Below are 20,839 nucleotides of genomic sequence, written 5' to 3'. Positions count from 1 at the left end.
TCAGTCTCATGGAAATTTTACTCAGAGTAAGGAAGTGAGCAAACTAATAGGAGACTGAGATGCCAGCTTGGAAGATTAGAGGACTAGAACAGAATGACTGGGGTGTGAGTGTTCACCATCTTGAGTGGCTGGGAAGACTACTTTAAACAAACCATCAGATTACCGTCCAGAACCTGGATAGAGGCTGGATACATTTTTCTTAAATCTAATAGTATATTAAGAGAAAGTAGAAAGTTACATAGAAACCTTGGACTATTCTTTTTTTTTTTTTTTTTTTTTGCGGTACGCGGGCCTCTCACCGCTGCAGCCCCCACCTCCGCGGAGCACAGGCTCCGGACGCGCAGGCCCAGCGGCCATGGCCCACGGGCCCAGCAGCTCCGCGGCATGTGGGATCCTCCCGGACCGGGGCACAAACCCGCGTGCCCCGCATCAGCAGGCGGACTCCCAACCACTGCGCCACCAGGGAAGCCCACCCTGAACTATTCTTGACTCCCCTTTTCTCCCACATTTAATGCATCCCAAGCTCTCAGGATTCAACCTCCTAAATACATCTTGGAACATTTCTTCATTTCTCTTTCTTCACTGCATCCACCAAGATCCAAGCTGCTGGTATTGCAGCTTCTACTCTTACCCCTCTTCCCTCCAGATTGAGCTTTAAAAAGTATCGATTGGCTCATCACACACACACACACACACACACACACACACACACACACACACACAGCGTAAATCTTTCAGTGGTTCCCACTGTATTCAGAATAAAATACAAACCCATAGTGACGTCTGAATAACCTGCTCTTCCCCTCTTCTCCAACCTCACCTAGGGCTACTCTTGCCATGAGTCATTATGTTCCAGCCACAAAGTAATCTTCCCATTCTCCAACCACTTTTCTCCTTTTACACATGTCCTCCATTCTACTTGTATTTCAGGTTTCAGAGAAACCTTCCCTGACCTATCCCCACCACCAACAAAATTAGACCCACCCTGTCTCTGTTGTTCTCTTTCAGGACACCTTATTTTTGTCTCCATAGCCCTGTCAGATTTTATTTGCATATTTATTTGAGTGTGATTTGTTTAATATCTGTCTTCTATTTAGAATGTAAGCACCAGGAAGGGAGGGTCCACATCTGGCTTGGTAGCCTACTGAATATTAAGTGTCTAGACCGGGACTGAAACATGGGACCAGGAATACTAGGTGACTGAATGAACTCAGTAAATCCTAAAGTTAGTTTATGCAGTAAGCAATTCATTTTAGAAACTTTAGTTTTACTTTACAGTTTCACTTTACCATATATTCTTCTCAATGTTCCACTTATTCCTGGGAAGTAAAATCATAGTATCTATCAATGATTTTCTAGTTAAAATGTGTCAAACTAACTACTTTTCTTTTCATGGAGTAAAATTCCAAAGTCTGATTTCCTTCATCGTCCTACGACCATACCTAACTCACCACCAAAGTCATCTATATCCTCTTTCTTGGAGATATTTTTTATATATGCATACATATATCATACATACATATACACATATTTAGAAGGATAGAAAGAGAGATACACATGTGTGCATTTATCCACATATAATATGTATATAATATGATATATGTAATTTTAATATGTATGATTCCTTCTCCAGTTTAACCAGAAAGTTTCAATAGTCAATTTCCTGACCACCAGAGATATGGATTTATGTGTTGTTTTAGGTTGCACACTAATACAAATCTTATCAGTTAGCAATCCATACTTTAGTTGTCCAAGTTATCCTTAAGAGTTAGACACTATATTTCCATTTTGATTTTATGTGATTATTATTCTCCTAAACCACCATAGAGGATAAAAGCCCAAAATATGCTGTCTTTCCAAAGTGAGAGCTTCTTCAGTGATACTCAATAATCAAATAGAAAATTTAAATGTTATTTTACCATCCTCTCAATCTCACCAAACAGATGTATTCTATTCTGAGATATTTAATTAAGGCATATAATCACATTGCTCACATGCCACACCTATACTCCATGATCAGTGATGGAATCTAGTAATATTTTAAATCCATTAAAATTCCACATTAAACACAGTTGTACCTGTAAATAATCCAAGCTGTTTAAAGCTTACTGCAAATGCATTCACACTACACTTTTTTAAAGTTGTAAGTTATGATGGCACTTGTCAAGCTGTCCCTCCATCTGGAAGCACAGCCAAATATCAGGTGTTCCACATTAATTGTTTGTAGGCTTTAGAGGGACAGCATATCAAATAGTGTACAGATTTACCAAAATGCATCTCAGCCTAATAATTTACATTACACAAATGAATATTATTACCATAATCAGAAGGAAGGCTTATGAGTCATCTTTCATTTCTGTAAAGTTATTCAGTACCATGATTTTGGAAACACAATAAAAATTTAGATTTCCATATGCTTTTATTTCCCCTCTTTAGTCTAGAATTAAGCAATTTTTAAAACATTCTTTGGAAGATGATTTTCTTCCAAAAAGTCAGAGCGTTTGATTTAGCATAAAACCTTTTTTCCCCCATCTGATTTTCTAAGGCCAGATTAACTCCTATCCAAACTGACAAAGAGGATAATGACTAAAAATCAATTGGGCTCAAATATATCAAGTATTCCTGCTCAAAAAGATAATAACGTATATATTTGTCCTATTTTATGGAATAAACATGGTATAATTTATTCAGCTGTGTATGCCATGTATCCTATATAAGCCTGCATGTGCACACGCATACACACATGTGGGTGCTACATGTATGTATATATATTATGTAATGCCATAAAAATCACAGATAACAAAGAGAAAATATAAATTCCTGTCACAAATTTATTCAATGATTACTTAATGTTATTGTTTCAGGCCCTGAGATAGGCATTAGTGATACCTCAGTGTATAGTAAAGACAATGTCCTTGTCATCACAAAAATTAAGCCACTAGTTCAAAAACTCATACTGTCACATAGTGATTTTAAGTAAGTGATGAATGGGGTTATTATGAGAGTTAAATGACAAAATATGTGATAGTATTTTGTACATTGCAAAACACCATGCAGTGTTACACATTAAATGTTTAAAGGTATGTTCTCCAATGCTCATATTCCAGAAATACACCATTGGGGTATGGTTGACTATGAATGATTTGGGGTAAAATGCAGTGTGAGTTGGAGGTTTACAGACTTAGACGACTTAAACTAGGGGAAAAATATCCTCTGGAATGAATAGTCCCTGAATTTCTGTCATTACCTCGAGGCCTTTTTCTCAGGCTTGTTGCTTCTCTCTCACAATCAAAACTTACCATAATCTCAGCAGCTGGCAGTTAATAGCTGTCTCTTGGTTTTCTTGCTGAGATTTTACTCTTTCATAGTTTCAAGTGTGTTTATATTTGAGATTGAGACAGAACCTTACTGAAATTATTCAGTGTTTCTTTTGGTCAACTGCAGTGGATGTCTGATGTGCCTCACAGGTTCCCACACTTCCCTGCAAGTTAAGACTAAGGTACTCATTCTCACAGCTGCTGGGTGTGTTGGCAGAAGAGTGACTTTGCTGAGTCACTCTTCGGAAATTGCCCCTGGCTAAAGAGAGCTATTCACTTAAGGGTCATTCCTCTTCCTCAGGTAATGCACATCCAATAACTGATTGATGTGGGACCATAAAGGTTTGGCACTTGCCTAAATTCAAGATATCTTTGAGGGGCCATCCCAACTTCAGAGGTCCCTGGAGGGATCATCTGAGACATTTGTTGGAATTGCCAAGAGTTCAACTTCTCCCTCTGTCCATCCTGCTTCATTCTCCACTCCCACAGGTCCTCATCCAGATAGCAATTCCCAATAAATAAACTTCCTGCATGCACATTTCTATCTTAGGTCCACTTCCCAGGGGACCTAAGCTGCATTATCACCACTGTATATTATTTCACTGATAAAATATATTGCATGTAAAATGTACTTAATTATCCACGTGTCTGGACATAAAAAAAAATGACTCATATAATAAAGTCTCATCATTTCTTTCAGTATTCTGAGATATTCCTATATTTGTTCATATATTTTTTTATACCACAAATAACTATATGCCTAATACATACTAGGTATAGTAAATAACATTAGAGGTACCATGGTAAGCAAAAAAGAAATGAAGTCTCTGCTTATGCAGCTTGCAGATGAGTTAGAGAGATAAACATTTGTCAAGTAATCACACAAAAATATAGTACTTACTATGAATAACAATATCAAGGAAAATATAGAGAACTGTTATATCAGAAGGACTGGGAAATCAGTGAAGGACACCTTGAGTAAATAACCTTGCTGCTAATTTCTGAAGGACAGTAGAAGTTAAGAAGGCAAAAAAGAAGAGATCAACAACATTCCAGGCAAGGAAATAATCTCTGCAAAGACTCCAAGAACAGTGGTATCCTAATGGAAGGGAAAGAAGGCTGTGATATCTGGAGGTCAGGAATCTAGGTAGAAAGTGTCGCAGAGCGAGGCAGTAGAAACAAGAATGGACTGTGGTGTTTTAGTCTTAGTTTAAGATTTTGAATATTATCCTATAAGAAGTGAGAAGTAATGGAAGTTTTTTAAAGCAGTGGAATGACATGATCAAATATGTATTTTGAAGTATCACTCTGATTGCAGTGTATGTGTAATTGCATATTCATATACTCACTTGGGTAAATATGTGAAAATCAACCAAGGCAAGTGATTTCTGGGGATGGGCTCAGTCATTTCCTCCACATGTTAGCCTGGCTGATAGTCACCATGGTCATAGAAACCAAAATAGTGAGTTTCCTACCATATATTAATGCCATTGTCATTTATTATTTTCTAATAATTAAAAAGCAGATTTTTTTCTTAATTTTTTAAACTTTTTCTTTTTTAAAATTAATTAATTTATTTTTTGGCTGTGTTGGGTCTTCATTGCTGTGCACAGGCATTCTCTAGTTGCAGTGAGTAGGGGCTGCTCTTTGTTGCGGTGCACGGGCTTCTCATTGCAGTGGCTTCTCTTGTTGTGGAGCACGAGCTCTAAGTGCACGGGCTTCAGTAGTTGTGGCTCACGGACTTAGTTGCTCCATGGCATGTGGGATCTTCCCGGACCAGTAATCAAACCCGTGTCCCCTGCATCAGCAGGTGGATTCTTAACCACTGCCCCACTAGGGAAGGCCCTCTATTTTCTTTTTAATTGAGTTGTAGTTGATTTATAATATTATATTAGTTTCAGATGTACAACACAGTGATTCAAAATTTTTAGAGACTATACTCCATTTGAAGTTATTATAAAATATTGGCTATATTCCATATGCTATATAATATATCTTTGTAGCTTATTTATTTTATACATACTAGTTTGTACTACTTAATCTTCTAACTCTATTTTTCCCCTCCATCTTTCTCTCTCCCCACTGGTAACTACTAGTTTGTTCTCTATATCTGTGAGTCTTTTTCTGTTTTGTTACATTGACTCTGCCCCAGGATCCAGCCCCACTCACCAGCAGGCAAGCACCAACTTTGGCACACCACAGAACCCATAGCCAGTGATGTCAGGATCCAGCCCCACCCACCAGCAGGCCAACACTAGCTCTGGGAAATCTAACCCTGCAACCACCCACCCCAGAACCTGGTTCTGCTCACCAGAGAGCCAGCACTAGCCCTGGGAACCTGGTCCCCTCCCCGGGCTTCCACAACTTGGCCCCACCAAAGAGTGGCCATCAGCTTCCACACAAAGCAGGGCCCAGCAACCAACCAGACTGACAGCAGCCACCCACAGCCAACCACAACAGAAGTACCCATGCAGCCAACAGAGAGGGTACCCCTAGAACACATAGCTGTAGTGACCAGAGAGAAGGAAATGCTCTGCTGGGACTCAGAGAACATCTTCATAAAAGGCCACTTTTCCCAGGTCAGGAAGCATAACCAAGCTATCAGATACATAGAGATAAAAACAGCAACTTAGGAAAAATGAAGTGACAAAGGAACAAGATAAAACTTCAGAGGAACTAAGTGAAGTGGAGCTAGATAGGCAGTCTACCAGATAAAGAGTTCAAAATAATGATTGTGAAAATGGTCAAAGATCTCAGAAGAAGAATGGATGAACAAAGTGAGAAGTCAGAGGTTTATAGCAAAGAGTTAGAAAATATAAAGAAGAACCAAACAGAGGTGAAGAATATAATAATTGAAATGAAAAATACGCTACAAGGAATCAACAGTAGATGAAATGATACAGAGGAATGGATCAGTGAGCTGGAGGACAAGAGTAGTGGAAATCACTGAAGCTGAACAAAAAAAAGAAAAAAGAATGAAAAGATATAAGGACACTTTACAAGACCTCTAGGACAACATAAAACATAGAAATGTTCACCTTATAGTGGTGCCAGGAGAAGAGAGAGAGAGAAAGGGGCAGAGAACATATTTGAAGGTATAATAGCTGAAAACTTTCCTAGCCTGGGAATGTAAACAGACATCCAGGTCCAGGAAGCACAGAGAGTCCCAAACAAGATCAACCCAAAGAGGACCACACCAAAGTACATTGTAATTAAAATGGCAAAGCAATCATTAAAGACAGAGGCTAGATTATTAAAAAGCATCAAGGGAAAAGCAATGAGTTATGTACAAGGGAACTCTCAGAAGGCTATCAGCTGACTTTTCAGCAGAAACTCTGCAGGCCAGAAGGAAGTGGCATGATATATTTAAAGTGATAAAGGGGAAAACCTACAACTAAGAATACTGTACCTGGCAAGGCTTTCTTTCAGATTTGATGGAGAAATCAAAAGTTTTACAGACAAGCAAAAGGAGAAAGAGTTCAGCACCAGCTTTACAAGAAACAGTAAAGAGGGGCTTCCCTGGTGGCACAGTGGTTGAGAGTCCGCCTGCCGATGCAGGGGACATGGGTTTGTGCCCCGGTCTGCGAAGATCCCACATGCTGCGGAGCGGCTGGGCCTGTGAGCCATGGCCGCTGAGCCTGAGCGTCTGGAGCCTGTGCTCTGCAACAGGAGAGGCCACGACAGTGAGAGGCCCACATACCGCAAAAAAAAAAAAAAAAAAGAAAGAAAGAAACAGTAAAGAGACTTCTCTAAGGGAAAAGGAAAAGGCCACAACTAGAAACATGAAAAGTACAAAAGGAAAAAGCTCATTAGTAAAGGCAAATATCTGGTAAAGGTAGTAAATCCACCACATACAAAGCTAGTACGAAGATTAAAAGACAAAAGTAATAAAGTCATCTATATCTGCAATAGGAAGTTAAGGGATACACAAAACAAAAAGATGTAAAATATGATGTCAGAAACAGTAGTAGTGAGGGGGCGAGGAGTAAAAATGCAGGGTTGTTAAAATGTATTTAAAATGAAGAGATCAGCAACTTAAAACAATTATATATATATATATATATATATACATATATATATATATACCTGTAATACATACACACTGAGAAAAGAGAAATGAATTCAAACAACGTTAAAGATAGTAATCAAGACACAAGGGAAAAGAAAAAAATAAGAAGAAAGGAACAATAAAGAACTATAAAAACTACCCTCAAACAATTAGCAAAATGGCAATAAATACATACCTATCAATAATTACTTTAAATGTAAATAAACTGAATACTCCAATCAAAGATATAGAGGGGCTGAGTGGAGACCAAAAAAAAAAACATGTAATATGCTGCCTACAAGGGACTCACTTCAGATCTAAAGACACATACAGACTAAAAATGAGAGGATGGGGAAAAAATATTCCATTCAAATGTAAATCAAAAGAAAGCTGGGGTAGCCATCCTTATATCAGACTAAATAGACTTTAAAATAAAGACTGTAATAGAGACAAAGAAGGACATTACATAATGATTAAGGAATCAATCCAAGAACATGTAACAATTTTGAACATATATGCACCGAACATAACAGCACCTAAATACATAAAGCAAATATTAACAGACATTAAGGGAGAAATTGACAGTAACACAATAATAGTAGGGGAATTTAACTCCCCACTTGCCTCAATGGACAGATCATCCATACAGAAAACCAATAAGGAAACACTGGCCTTAAATAACACATTAGAGCAGGTGAACTTAATAGATATATAGGTAACATTCCATCCAAAGCAGCATAATATGCGTTCTTTTCAAGTGCACATGGAACATTCTCCAGGACAGAACGCAGGTTAGGCCACAATACAAGCCTCAGTAAATTTAAGAAAATTGAAATCATATCAAGCATGTTTTCCAGCCACAATTCCATGAGACTTGAAATCAATGACAAGAAAAAAAACTGCAAAAAAAGACAAACACGTGGAAACTAAACAATATGCTACTGAAAGATTAATGGATTACTGAGGAAATCAAAGAAGAAATTTTAAAAAACCTGGAGGCAAATGAAAACAAAAACACAACAATGGATAATCTATGGGATGCAGTAAAACCACTTTTAAGAGGGAAGTTTATAGTGATACAAGCCTACCCAAGAAAATACAAAAAACCTCAAGTAAACAACCTAATCTTACACCTAAGGAACTAGAAGAACAAACAAAATCCAAAGATAGTAGAAGGAAAGAAATCATAAACATCAGAGCAGAAATAAAGGAAATAGGGACTAAAAATACAATAGAAAAGATCAGTGAAACTAAGCTGGTTCTTTAAAAAGGTAAACAATATTGATAAACCTTGAGCCAGACTCACCAAGAAAAAAGAGAGAAGGCCCAAATCAATAAATCAGAAATGAAAAAGGAGAAGTTACAACAGACACCACAGAAATACAAAGGATCATAAGAAATTGCTACAAACAATTATACTCCAATTTGAACAACCTAGAAGAAATGAACAAATTCCTAGAAATGTACCATCTTCCAATACTGAACAAGAAAGAAATAGGAAATACAAACAGAACAATTATGGTAATGAAATTGAATCAGTAATTTAAAAAACTTCCCCAAAACAAAAGTCCAGGGCCAGATGGCTTCACAGGTTAATTCTACCAAACACGTACAGAAGAGTTAACACCTATCCTTCTCAAATTATTCCAAAATATTACAGAGGAAGGGATACTTCTAAACTCATTCTGCAAGGCCAGCATTACTCTGATACCAAAACCAGACAAAAATATCACACACACACACAAAAATTACAGGTCAACATCACTGATGAACATAGATGCAAAAATCCTCAACAAAATATTAGCAAACCAAGTCCAACATTATGTTAAAAGGTTCTTACTCCATGATAAAGTGGGATTTATCCCAGGGATGCAAGGACGGTTCAGTATCTGCAGATCAATCAGTGTGATACACCACATTAACAAACTGAAGAATAAAAACTATACAGTCATTTCAATAGATGCAGAAAAAGCTTTTCACAAAATTAAATATCCATTTATGATAAAAAAAAACTTCACAAAGTCTGTGTAAAGGAAACATACCTTGGCATAATAAAGACCATATATGATAAGCTTACAGCTAATGTCATACCCTGCAGTGAAAAGCTGAAAGCATTTCCTCTAAGATCAAGAATATGACAGGGATGCCCAGTCTCACTACTTTTACTCAACATAACAGTGGAAGTCCTAGCCACAACACTCAAACAAGAGAAAGAAATAAAAATAGTCCAAATTGGAAAGGAAGAAGTAAGACTGTCACTGTGTGCGCATGAGATGATACCATAGAAAATTCTAAAGATGCCACCAAAAACCTACTAGAGCTCATCAGTGAATTTGGTACAGTTGCATGATATAAAATTAATAAGCAGAAATCTGTTGCATTTCTATACACTAAAAACAAACTATCAGAAAGAAAAATTAAGGAAACAATCCTATTTATAATTGCTTCATAAAGAATAAAATGCCTAGGAATAAGTCTAACAAAGGAGGTAAAAGACCTGTACTCATTAAACTATAAGACACTGATGAAAGAAATTGTAGACAACACAAATAGATTGAAAGATATACTGTGTTCATGTGTTGAAAGAATTAACATTGTTAAAATATTTATACTACCCAAAACAATCTACAGATTCAGTGCAATCCCTATCAAAATACCAAAGGCATTTTTCACAGAGCTAGAACAAATAATTTTAAAATTTGTATGGAAACACTGAAGATTCCAAATAGCAAAAACAATCTTGAGAAAGATGAACAGAGCAAGAGGTATCACACTCCCTGACTTTAGACTATACTACAAAACTACAGTAATCAAAGCAGTATGGTAATGGCACAAAAACAAACACATAGATTAGTGGAACAGAATAGAGAGCCCGGAAATAACCCCACTCATTTATGGTCAGTTTATCTACAACAAAGGAGGGAAAAAGATATAATGGTGAAAATACAGTCTCTTCAATGCAATGTGCTGGGAAAACTGGGGAGCATATGTAAAAGAATGAAATTAGAACATTGTCTCACATCATAGACAAAAATAAAATCAAAATATATTAAAGACCTAAATGTAAGACAGGAAACCATAAAACTCCTAGAGGAAAACATAGGCAGAACATTCTTTGACATAAATCAATATTTTTTTCGATCTGTCTCCTAAGGCAAAGGAAACAAAAGCAAATATAAACACCTGGAACCTAATTAAACTTAAAAACTTTTGCACAGCTAGGGAAACTATCAACAAAATGAAAAGAAAACTTACTTACTGGGAGAAAATATTTGCAAATGATATGACTGATGAGGGGTTAATATCCAAAAAACATAAGCAGCTCATACAACTCAATATCAAACAAACAACTTGATTTTAAAATGGGCAGAAGGTCTGAATAGGCATTTTTTTTCAAAGAAGACATACAGATTGCCAACAGGCACATGAAAAGATGCTCAACATCACTAATAATCAAAGAAATGCAAATCAAAATCACAATGAGATATCACCTCACACCTGTCAGAATGGTTATCATCAAAATAACCACAAATAGCATATGTTGGTGAGGATATGGAGAAAAGGGAAACCTTGTACAGCGTTGGTGGGAATGTAAATTGGTAGAGCCATTATGGAGTACAGTATGGAGGTTCCTCAAAAACTTAAAAATAGCACTACCATATGGTCCAACAATTCCACTTCTGGGTATATATCTGAAGAGAATGAAAACACAAAGTCAAAAACATATATGTACCCCAAGGTTCACAGCAGCATTAGTTACAGTAGCCAGGTATGGAAGTGGCCTAAGTGTCCATCATCATATGAATGAATAAAGAAGATGTGATATATATATACACAATGGAATACTACTGCTCAGCCATAAAAAAAGGAATGAAATTTTGCCATTTGCAGTAACATGGAGAGATTTGGAGGGCATTATGCTTAGTGAAATGTCAGACAGAGAAAAACAAATACTGTATGTTATCACTTATATATGGAATCAAAAAAATAAAACAGATCTCTATGGTTTTAATCAAAGTCTAGAAAGAAAAACCTAAACCCCAGAAGGAATTCTGTCTCTCAGTCAGTGACTACCTTCCTATTTTCCAAGATGAAACTATAAAGATCCATTTTTAATCTTCTGAATAATGAATGACAGGCTACTCCTGTTTCTTGGTTTGTTTTCATGATCACCACCTCCTCTATATTGTGAGGTCCTTCTTAGTATTGAGTGTGTTGTATCTTTTCATTCTCCATGCCTAACACAGTGCCTAGTAATAGTACATACATAAATATGTTGGAATTAATATTATTACTCTCTCTAAACTTGACAGCATACAGAAAGCCTGAGAGGAAAAGATTTCTAGTAATAAATGAATAAATAAAGGGCATTAATGGGCCATTCACAAAAAAACAAAGAATGCAAGTGGATGATAAAGAAGTGAAATTGTATCAACCAAACTAGTAATCAAATGCCATTTAAATGATAATGAGATATGATTTTTCACCTATCAGACTGGCAAAGAAAATTTAAGGAGTGATCAAGGCATAGGAAAATTAATGGATTCATAAGACTCTATAATGAGTAAAATTTTCTTATGATGTATAGTTACAGCAGTTTAGCAGTACATACCCAAATTTTAAACATGTTCATTATCTTTGTCCCAGCAACTTCATTTCTTATATTTTTATCTTAAAAAAAAGTTATGCTTCCATGCAAAATTTACCTAAAAATATGGTTCATTCCAATGTTGTTTATGCAAAAACAAAAAGGTAACAACATAAATGTCCTACAAAAGGTGACTGATTAATAACTGTATTGAATGGATACAGTTAAATCTTATGCAGTCTTTAGAACTGGGGTTGTAGAATTTTACCCACAGTGAAAGATACTGACAATATATCAAAGAACATATGAGATTATATGGTCTGAATATACATGGATAAGTAACAAACACATATTAGTTAATTATAGGAAAAAGTAAAAGTTATTTTAAAAACTCTATTGCATCATGAGCAAATACACAAGCACATATACCTTTTATAAATTTGTATATGTGCATGCAAGGAAGACCTTCCTTACTCCTACCATGGTGCTTGACACATGTTAGGCACTCTGTAATTTTCATATGAAGTATTTTATATGAAAAACTGAATACCAAAAGTGTTGATAATATTCTACAGTCCATTCTATGAAAATAATTATTCATATTGTATTTCTGGATGAACATTTTTTAAGAGTTATAGAAACTGGCACATAGAATTATTAATATCATAGTCCTGGCTACAATTTTTTAAGTTATAGAAATTGGCAAATAGTGAACACTACTTGAGCCTCATCTAACTAGACAAAATAATCTGAATATTTGAATAATGTCCTATTACAAAATAATTGATTGAATGTATTGATTTATTTAATCTATAAAGTAATAATTACATCAGTCCTTTGCTCCAAACCCTTCACGGCTTCCCAATTTACTCAGTAAAATTTACAGTGCCCTGTAAGTCATGCATGATCTAGCTGTCTGATTCCTCTCTCCCCCTAATTCCTACTGTTCTTGTTCACTCCAACTCTACCCAGATAGGCCTTTCCATTTGCTGTTCCCTCTGCCTGCAGTGATATTCTACCAGATATTCTAACAACTAGCCCCTCATCAGCTTCAAGCATCTATGTAAAATTCACCTTTTTGGTAAGGTCTATTCTGACTACCTAATTAAAACTGCAGCTCCCATTTCTCACATTCACCATACCCCTCTCCTGCATTACTGCAAACTAGCATTCTATTTGTTTTAATTATGTGTCCATTCATCATCTACCTTAAGTTCTGTAAGGTTGTTTTGTTCACTGCTATACTCTCAGTATCTGGACTACTACCTAGCACACTGTATATGCTTAACAAATATTTTGCCTGAATGCATGATACAGCTAGTACATTATAGTCCCCTTTCACCTTTTAATACTTCTGTATTAGCATTTAACGTTGAATATTATACATTTATGAGTCTGTCTCACCCACCAGAGAGAATTGTTCAAGGGCAAGGACTATGTCTTGTTAATCTTTGAATCCTTAGCTTACATAGTGTCTAGAAATAAGTAAATGCACTCAGATATGTGTTGATTGAACAAACAAATGGATTAAAAATCAGCATACTTGTATATTCTCCCAGTAGCACTGGCCCCAGTGCATCCTTAGACATTTAAAAGTTGAAATTTATCATGTATGGCAATCAGAGAAACTCCTGGCTAGAAGCTTACTCTGAAACATGTTTCCTGTTCTCGTTCTTGTCTTAGCAACTTACTTGGCAATATTTGATATGTATAGTCACCTGTATAAAGTAAATAAATTTGAAAATATTTCCATTTTCTTATTTCATGTCTTAAACACATTCAAAGAGTTTCATTAGTTTTGTTTTTTCAAGTGTCCTGAGCAGTCCCTTCTCCATCTATTGAAAATATTATCAAATTATGCTTTAAAAAAATTGCATCTAATTTGCAGAATGCTAGAGAAAAATTGTTTGATAGTGTTGGGGAGCAGCATTTGACAGCCCCAAGTATGTCTCTTTGGCATATTAATTGTTTTAAATTGGTTATTTTCTGAGAAACAGCAGACGTGAAAGGGCTCTGAAAACCACGTAGAAGTTGCCCTTTTGGAAGAAACATAATTTGTAAGAGGAATCTCCATTTTAAGTGTGTCTTTCTGTGCCTGAGAGGTGGATGACTAAATATCTAGAAACTCTTATCAGTAGAGAAAGCAGTAACTTGAACCTGCATCGCAATCACCCTTGTTTACTATGCTTTTCCTGATACCTCCCCAAACTGATTCTCCCACTCTCAATATCCTCTTTTTTCTTAAATTTTTATTGAAGTATAATTGACTTACAATATTGTGTTAGTTTCAGGTGTACAGCAAAGTGAATCTATTATACAAATACATATATCCACTCTTTTTCAGATTCTTTTCCCATATAGACCATTACAGAGTATTGAGTAGAGTTCCCTGTGCTATTCAGCAGGTCCTTATTAGTTATCAATTTTATATATAGTAGTGTGTATGTGTCAATCCCAATCTTCCAATTTATCCCTCTTTTGTCTTTAGCTGAAGATGGTGTTTATGGTGAGGGCTTCAGCCATTTTGGCGAGTTATTCAGTTTTTCTGGGTCTCTCCCATGTATACATGTTATTAAATTTTTGTTTGATTTTCTCTTGTTAATCTGTCTCATGTCAATTTAATTCTTAGACCAGCCAGAAGAACCTAGAAAGGTAGAGGAAAATTTCTTCCTACCCAACAACAGTTTGTATCACAGGCAGGATAAACGTTCCTAAAGTATTTTAACACTCTTTTAGAAGCACTAAAAATTACATGTTTGTGCCATTGTATGTGACATATTTGTGTGTATATAGATATATTTTATCACTCAGTATACTGTTTAGATTTATTGCTTAAGGTTAGTCATCACTGAACTCATAAATTCAACTATCTTGTTTTAAACTTTAATTGAAAGAAATTCTTTTAAATATCGTCTTATTCTTTTCCTTTTTTTTTTCAATCAGAGAAGTGGAAAGGTGAGGGATACTGATTAGCATGACTCTTCCAAGTAGCACAAATATATTTCACAATGTGATCTTTGATAAATGTCCAAATGGATTTTAAAACTAAGTAAATTGAACTGCTTTTTATTGAGTCCCATAATTTATTCCAACCATCTGTGTTACACACACACAAAAGTTTGTTTTTTAAGGGTTTTAGATTATTTTTTTTGTCCTCCTCAGCACCATCATTAGGATATAAAAAACATTAACATATTTCAGGATTGACTTTTGCCCCCTAAAGAATATATCTTTCAGTCGAGAAACATTTTTCAACACCACTATTTGCAATTTGGAGATTAAAAAATATGAACCCAAAAGCATCCTTTTGGCATCATACTTTCTATTTAAAGGCCACCAAATGTTTCTTTCTGAGAAATTGTATTGAACAGTTAGGATCTTGGCATGCACTGTTGTTCTAGGGAGAGATATTCCTGGCCCACACTTGTTGCTGGGTAATGAATGACTAGAATGTGTGGACAGAGCCACCTTCCCATCTGTACTAGCCTTAGCTACCATCGATTGCTGTGTGGTGTCCTCTGTTGAACCATGCATGCTTAGTCATTAATTTTACTTAGGACTAATAAAAATACCTGCCTTTATTGATCAGCTACTGTATGCCTAGGACATTACATATAATTTCCGATTTAATCATCACAGCAATCAGAATTTAAAGATAGAGAAACTGATGCTTATGTATTTTATGGGAATTTCTGATAACTACTTTTTTTGTGTGTGTGTAGAAGTTATAATTGATAAAACAATGTTAGAAATGTGTAGATTTTGTTTGTTTGTTGTAAATGCACTGGAATTTAAAAAGTGCATTTTTAGTTTTCTTCAAGGAGAATGGTACTAACTTTTAAAGTGTCTACTATGTAAACTTCATATTAATTATCACAGTGAAAAGAAAAGAGGCTTAGTAAGATTAACTGTGTATCTTCTCAAGACTGAATCCAGGCATATCCTGGATTCTTGCCTAGGACTCCTTCATTCAGTATGTGTTTCAACTTGAAATAGTGTACTGGTAGCCTATATTCTCCTACAGAATCCACCTATCTTCCTAACTATGTATCTATCTATTCTAGTCTAGTCTAGCCTAGTCTACCTGTGACCTATAATAATCCTGATGTTTGGAGAATGATATTATCTAAATGGTGACTTTTCTGTGCTACAGTAAGAGTCAAACATATAAGTTACATGTGTAACTATATGTATCAACCACATCCTATGTAAATACATGTATTTGTGGTTGATTCATACAATAAATCCATGTCTAGGTGATAAGCTCTATTGTCATCTTTCTCCCATCATTTGCACTAAGCTGAATTACTAAGCATGCAACGCAAATCTCAAAACAACTCATATGATGCAATGATACAAAAAGCAATTCACAGTTTAAAATAGATTGTTCTGAGAATAAGAAAAAAATTGGCTAAAGCAATAAAAGTAGAGAAAGATGAAGGAATTTGAGATCATTTAGCCTAGAGAAGATAAAGCTTGCTGAGTTTGAAAAAATGATTCATTTAAATAGGTTTTTTATAAGAATAGTGAACAGTTTTCTATTCTGACATCAGATCAAGAGATGAATTAATAAATTATCAAAGAGTTTAATTGGCTATAAGGAAAATAGCCTCTATGCCAAAGTGATGAAATATTAGAACGAATTACTAAGGAAGATATGAAGTCTTTATACTGGAAATCTGCACAAAGAACATAAACAAACATCCTGCCCCCAAAAGTAATCTACTGGACAACAAGATCTCAAGTAGTTTTTTTCTAAATTTTTGTTTTATAGACATCATAGCTCTTTCCTTACTTTTCTTCCATCTCTCCCTGCCATTCATAACAATATCCTAAACAGTAACAATTTCTGCCTTTTCTTTTTTTTTAAACATCTTTATTAGAGTATAATTGCTTTACAATGGTGTGTCAATTTCTGCTTTATAACAAAGTGAATCAGTTAAACATATACATATGTTCCCATATCTCTTCCCTCTTGCATTTCCCTCCCTCACACCCTCCCTATCCCACCCCTCTAGGTGGTCACAAAGCACAGAGCTGATCTCCCTGTGCTATGTGGCTGCTTCCCACTAGCTATCGATTTTACGTTTGGTAGTGTATATATGTCCATGCCACTCTCTCACTTTGTCCCAGATTACCCTTCCCCCTCCCCATATCCTCAAGTCCATCCTCTAGTAGGTCGGCATCTTTATTCCTGTCTTGCCCCTAGGGTCTTCTGACCATTTTCTTTCTTTTTTTTTTTTAGATTCCATATATATGTGTTAGAATATGGTATTTGTTTTTCTCTTTCTGACTTACTTCACTGTGTATGACAGTCCCTAGGTCCATCCACCTCACCACAAATAACTCAGTTTCATTCCTTTTTATGGCTGAGTAATATTCCACTGCATATATGTGCCACATCTTCTTTATCCATTCATCTGTTGATGGACACTTAGGTTGCTTCCATGTCCTGGCTATTGTAAATAGAGCTGCAATGAACATTTTGGTACATGACTCTTTTTGAATTATGGTTTTCTCAGGGCATATGCCCAGTAGTGGGATTGCTGGGTCATATGGTAGTTCTATTTTTAGTTTTTTAAGGAACCTCCATACTGTTCTCCATAGTGGCTGTATCAATTTACATTCCCACCAATGGTGCAAGAGGGTTCCCTTTACTCCACACCCTCCCCAGCATTTATTGTTTGTAGATATTTTGATGATAGCCATTCTGACCGGTGTGAGATGATATCTCATTGTAGTTTTGATTTGCATTTCTCTAATGATTCGTGTGTTTGTTGGCAATCTGTATATCTTCTTTGGAGAAATGTCTATTTAGGTCTTCTGCCCATTTCTGCCTTTTATTTATTTATTTACTTATTTATTTATTTTTGGCTGTGTTGGGTCTTTGCTGCTGCACATGGGCTTTCTCTAGTTGCGGCGAGTGGGGGCTACTCTTCGTCGTGGTGTGCGGGCTTCTCATTGCAGTGGCTTCTTTTATTGCAGAACATGGGCTCTAGGTGAGCAGGCTCAGTAGTTGTGGCTCACAGGTTCTAGAGCACAGGCTCAGTAGTTGTGGCACATGGGCTTTGTTGCTCTGCGGCATGTGGGATCTCCCTGGACCAGGGCTCGAACCCATGTCCCCTGCCTTGGCAGGCAGATTCTTAACCTCTGTGCCACCAGGGAAGTCCCTGCCTTTTCTTTTTAAGCACATCTGATTATAAGACTATTAACTGCAGTTTTTCTTTTACATTCCATTGTCAAGAAGTGAAAATAGTTATATATGAGCCAGTTTTTCAAGAAAAATGCAGATTGCAAGGGAGAGCACACTTAAAATGTATTCCTTACATACATGTAGGGACTAGATCGATGACTGAAAAATATTGTTAAATCATAACACTCCCCTGTTCAAAACCTATCAATGGCTTCTCATTAAACTAAAGTAAAATCCAAATTCTGTAGTATGGTCTACAAGGCCTTTCAGGATCTGAACATTCTGTATCTCTGTTCTCTTCTCCTCCCATTCTTCTCCAGCTCACACCACTTCAGCCACTCTGGTCTTATTACTTACCCAACACACCAGCTTCTTAGCTCTTCCTAGTCTTTTTCCTTGGAGTAATACCAAAATGATATTGAACAGGTGACCACTGAACAATGTTGTATGAGGATATTCCACACTCAGGGAACAGCAAGTACAAAGCTCTGAATGCTCTCTTTCTGTCATTTTCCCCTGAACATGCATAGGTAGACATACACATCAACATCCATATCTTTCTACTGAACATTTTTCTTTGCTGCACATCCACTGACATTATATCTGTTTTGTATACCCATTTAGTGTCAGTTTCTCCTTCTATGTCATGAGTACTATGATCAAAGACTGCTTTCTTTCTTATTCTCTGTTATATTGCCTACACCTAGTATAGTATCTGGCACATGCTAGACATTTAATAAATCAGCCTTTCATTCCACTTTCAATTTAAACGTAGACATTATTTCCACAATACCAAAATCTGATGGAAAAAAAATATTGTTTATAGTTGTGACTATAGCCAAAGTCAGTATATTTGTGACTGAATATTAAACTTTTCATCTGTATGGTTTGTCATAATAGAAAGAGAGATGTAGTCTGAAGGTGAACTGGGAAGTACAATTTGAAGAAATTATATCATTTATTCTTTCTAAAATGAATCAAGGCTTATTGTCTTTGGGTAAAAATGTATTATTAAAAAAAAATCTTACAGTGAACTTCTTTTCTCCATGTAAGAAAACATTTGCTATTTAAAAAATGTGATTCTCTCTCTGATGTGAGAAGAATTTATTCCATTCCCTATCCGAGAATTTCATTGCCATTTGCATGTTGCCTGGAATACAAATTGTACTTAGTAATCAATCAGTGTTTAATTGCTGCTCAAGTAAACCCTCGTAATCAGACTTGCTGTAAAAATGTTAAGGTGTGCAAAAAGCATAAGGTGGCATTTTCCCCTCCTTCTTATTATGCCTGTGTAAGTTCCATTAATACTAATAGGAGGCACAGCTGGTCGTCAACAGGAGATTACAGGTTGCTGTTTAAATCATATTTTATTTTTATACCTTGACAAGGTTTATGTATTGAAATCAGTTGGCCAGATTTTTGCTGTTGTTAAGAAAGCTTTTCTCTGAAAGAATGAGATTGGGGAAGGGAAATGGAGTCTCATATTTTTTATTTTAGGAATATAAAGACTCGAAATCCAAGCAGCAGCTTGTCCTTATACAGCAAGTCTGTCTTATGCTTTAGCACCAGCTGGAGTCCCATTTCTAATTTGCTGTGAAGAATTAAGTGATTTGAGACACATACCCTGGAGTATTTGACCTCCAGTGTCAACCAGCTAGCTTGCAATTCCCTTGGCTGGAAAGTTTCTCCAGAATTGATTTGAACTAACATCAGTTAAAATACCCTGCAATATAGTAGTAAATATCATTGAAAAATCTGAGGATGACTTTATAGCCATGAAAATAAGCACACTGTAGAATATTAAGGAAAGGAGTTTAAAAAACATGGGAAGCTTGGTGATCAGAAATGTTGTGACAATAGAACTTTTCACCTCAAGGTCATCGGTTTGAGTCTGGCACAGTTGGGTAGCTTCACTGGCTGAAGGTGATTGTGAACTGTGTCAGAGCTCTCAAGCTTATTTGTCATAAAACAGCTATTCCTGTTATTGTCAGTTGCCACAGTGTTGACAATTCTTGAGATTAAAAGGACTAATAAGGACAAAGTTAGGGCAGTATCCTCATTACCCCAATGCAAACCAGCCTCCATTTATTTCAGTCTTCCTTTTCCCATGTTGTTGCCCTCTTCTGGATTGTTGTCCATTTTCCCTCTGTACCTAATCTAGTTCTTCAAGTCATTCAACTCATTCCTTCTCCCTCTCCATGATACTTCTCCCAATAATCCTAAGGATTATTATTTTCTCATTCCTGACCTTGCTTGGTATCCAGTTACCTGATGATAAATATACCAGTATGAGTAACGCTATTATAGGTGGGGGAATAAATGTCACCATTCCCATATTTCTTGAACTTCTCTATCCCTCTATTTTCTCTTTCCCCAGATTCCACTACAGTTAATTAGCCACATCCCATGGAGCCATATCCTAATTCTCACTCCAAAATCTCACCTGGATCCTCACCCTAGTTCTGGTGCCCCTAGTTGACACTGACTACCCTAACTTGCTGTACTATCCACTCTAAATCATGAAGGATACAATGAAAGCTTATAACCAGGGACATCCCCATCCCCTTGACATGATAAAGTAGATAAAGGAGAAAGTAGATGGAAAGTGTCAGTCATGAGGTGAGATCAAAAGTAGGGGTAGCTTCTGAGAATCCCTAGTTGGAAAACTACATAGTGATTACCTTTCATAGCCT

This window comes from Grampus griseus (assembly GCF_964374135.1).
Source record: "Grampus griseus genome assembly, chromosome: 1".
In the NCBI taxonomy this organism is placed as follows: domain Eukaryota; kingdom Metazoa; phylum Chordata; class Mammalia; order Artiodactyla; family Delphinidae; genus Grampus; species Grampus griseus.
This window is presented reverse-complemented; position numbering follows the sequence as displayed.